The sequence below is a fragment of the Triticum dicoccoides genome, chromosome 3B (genome assembly GCF_002162155.2).
Source record: "Triticum dicoccoides isolate Atlit2015 ecotype Zavitan chromosome 3B, WEW_v2.0, whole genome shotgun sequence".
Lineage (NCBI taxonomy): Eukaryota > Viridiplantae > Streptophyta > Magnoliopsida > Poales > Poaceae > Triticum > Triticum dicoccoides.
The window spans coordinates 645,848,402-645,851,768 of NC_041385.1; positions in this window are offsets into that span (position 1 = coordinate 645,848,402).

Below are 3,367 nucleotides of genomic sequence, written 5' to 3' on the forward strand. Positions count from 1 at the left end.
TAAGTCAATGGCCTGCACAGGTAAAATAGTGCCAACCAAAAGTAATGACAGATAATAATGTATATTAAAAAATTCTTCTACTTAATTAATATAAGTGAAGTAAATAATGAAAGAGATATGGCCTGAGCGTCGAGGTCGGCCTGGTGACTTTGTGGCACGGCAATGTCGTAGAGGGTCAGCCTTCCTAGGTGATAGGGAGGAGCTGGCTGGATCGACGCTAGGTACGAGTGTCGACAAAATATCTCTGCAAAAAATAATGTAGTGCCAACCAACAGAGAGAAAAAACTCTGTGTGCAATAATTTTATGAGCCAAACAAATAGCCTGATGAAATAAAACATAGTTGACAGCGAAGGTCGTAGCAGACCGAGGCGAAAAAGAAACCATATGTACAGAACAAATCTGAGGTGCCGTGCTACAAAATTAGTAGTCAATTGGGTTATAGGTCTATGAACTTGTCAACAAAAAAGTAGTAGAGGGCCAACAACTAGGAGCTGGAAAAAAAAGGAGGAGAAAGAAAAGCAATCTCCCTGATGTTGTGCTTGGAGGTCCTCTGCTCGACATGGTCATTCGGGACCTGCCGCCGCATCATGTACGCACTGTTGCGCGTGTGCCGCTGAGAGGTCGTCGAGCCGGGGCCAACCAGACCATAGCGTGATCGCAACAACGATCAGCGAAAAGAGAAAAAAGGAATACTAAATAAGTAATTCAAGACTGATTAGTAAAGCCAAACAAAAAGGCAGAATATCTAGCAATTAGGCACAGCAAACGTGCCCAATTTGGCATTAGTAGTACTTCCCTTGCTAGTATATCCATGCTCACGCTTTTACTTTGCTAGCTCGGTTACGGGACTTGCACGGGGATTATCTCCTCATGTTCCTTTATTTCTGGATGGGGCGGCCGTGGTTGCGGCCGCGTAGACACTCTGAGGATCAATCACCGGTCGTGCTTCGAGTTTGTTGCTGCTTCGCCGGCACGCCCTTGATGGATTTTACCAAGGTCCCCGACCGACTGCTGAATTTTACAGATCGTCCGCGTACGGAATATTGCACAACCTTTCTTTTGTCCTATCTGCTAACAAAATTATGCTAGACAAGGGTGATAATTCTCAAAGAAAAGGTATATATATGACTTGTGCCGTCAGTCAAGATCCGGTCAAACCACGAGGATCAATTTTGACATGGATAGGAATCCACTGGATGAAGAATTCGGTGGTCCGACGATGATTGCGCCATGAAAAAAAAGTTTCTGGAACTATCTGCATTGTCCACCAACCGATCCTTGAAAACCATGTTCAAGGTTAGTATTATTATTATGGGGCTGCATGCCCTAATCATATTTAATACGTAGAAGGTAATGGCTCACGCCATAACACTTAATTGAAAAAAAAACTTCCTGGGTGGCCCCGTTGCTGGAGACCGGATTTACTTCCGTATTATGTATGACCGCCGGATCATCGAGCAGCCGTGTCCGCACAATTCCCATACGCGATCTGACGTTTTGACATCGTCCATGTCCCGTACGATATTAAAATATTCCTTCGAATCCCGTCCTACAGCAAGACTCAAATCGTTCTGCGAATAAACCAGAACACAGCAGTAGCAGAAATTTGTAATAAGCATAATTTGCATGGAACAGATTGAACTGAAAAAATATCACCTGATCGTCCCACCGATCCATGGCGATCACCCAGCAGGCTCTCAATGAAAGCACCAATGTCGGTTCAATATCTGGTGTATCTCATAGTAGGGGTCCTAAGCTAGGCGTCTTGAAGCGATGGTAACATGGACACGGGGTTTTACCCAGCTTCGGGCTCTCTTGATGAGATAATACCCTACATGCTACTTTTGATTGTATTCATATGGGTGTAGTACAGAGTACATGTATCTACCACGAGATTGTAGGAATGAATATGAGATTGTCTATTGACTAGCCTGGGCTCGGTTTATATAAGACACCGGAGGCCTAGGGTTTAGGAGAGTCCTTGTCTTGGGCGCCAAGTCTTGTGGAGTCTTCCTTGTATGCGGCAGGGGTTTTCCGAACTGGCCCATGAGTATACGGCCATGGGGGTCCTCGGCCCAATCCAACTGATCGGGAGATGACGTGGTGAGTACCCCCTAGTCCAGGACACCGTCAACCACCCCCTGCATATTGTAGTTCATCACAAAGCGCTTGTATCTAGGTGGGAGCGATTGAAGGATTCTATCAATGACCACCTCATCCGGGAGGTTAATGTCCAGTAGACACAAGCGGTTGTGCCACCCAGACATTTTGAGTATGTGCTTGCTGATAGAACTATTCTCCTCCATCTTAAAAATGTAGAACTTGTCGGAGACTTCATATCTCTTGACCCGGGCATGAGCTTGGAAAACCATTTTCAGCTCTTGGAACATCTCATATGCTCCGTGCTACTCGAAACATTTTTGGAGCCCCATTTCTAAGCTGTAAAGCATGCTGCACTGAACCAGGGAGTAATCATCAACACGCGATGGCCAGGCGTTCATAACGTCTGGATTCGCCGGGACGGGTGCTTCACCTAGCGGTGCTTCAAGGACATATGCTTTCTTAGCAGCTATGAGGATGATCCTCAAGTTACGGACCCAGTCCGTATAGTTGCTACCATCATCTTTCAACTTGGTTTTCTCTAGGAACGCGTTGAAGTTGAGGTTGACATGACCGTGGGCCATTTGATCTACAAGACATTTTTTGCAAAAGTTTTAGACTAAGTTCATGATAATTAAGTTCATCTAATCAAATTATTTAATGAAATCCCACTCAGACAGACATCCCTCTAGTCATCTAAGTGATACATGATCCGAGTCAACTAGGTCGTGTCCGATCATCACGTGAGACGGACTAGTCATCATCGATGAACATCTTCATGTTGATCGTATCTTCTATACGACTCATGTTCGACCTTTCGGTCTCTTGTGTTCCGAGGCCATGTCTGTACATGCTAGGCTCGTCAAGTCAACCTAAGTGTTTTTCATGTGTAAATCTGGCTTACACCTATTGTATGTGAACGTTAGAATCTATCACATCCGATCATCACGTGGTGCTTCGAAACAACAAACTTTCGCAATGGCGCACAGTTAGGGGAAACACTTTCTTGAAATTATTATGAGGGATCATCTTATTTACTACTGTCGTTCTAAGCAAATAAGATGCAAAAACATGATAAACATCACATGCAATCAAATAGTGACATGATATGGCCAATATCATTTTGCTCCTTTTGATCTCCATCTTCGGGGCACCATGACCATCATCGTCACTGGCATGACACCATGATCTCCATCATCGTATCTCCATGAAGTTGTCTCGCCAACTATTACTTCTACTACTATGACTAACGGTTTAGCAATGAAG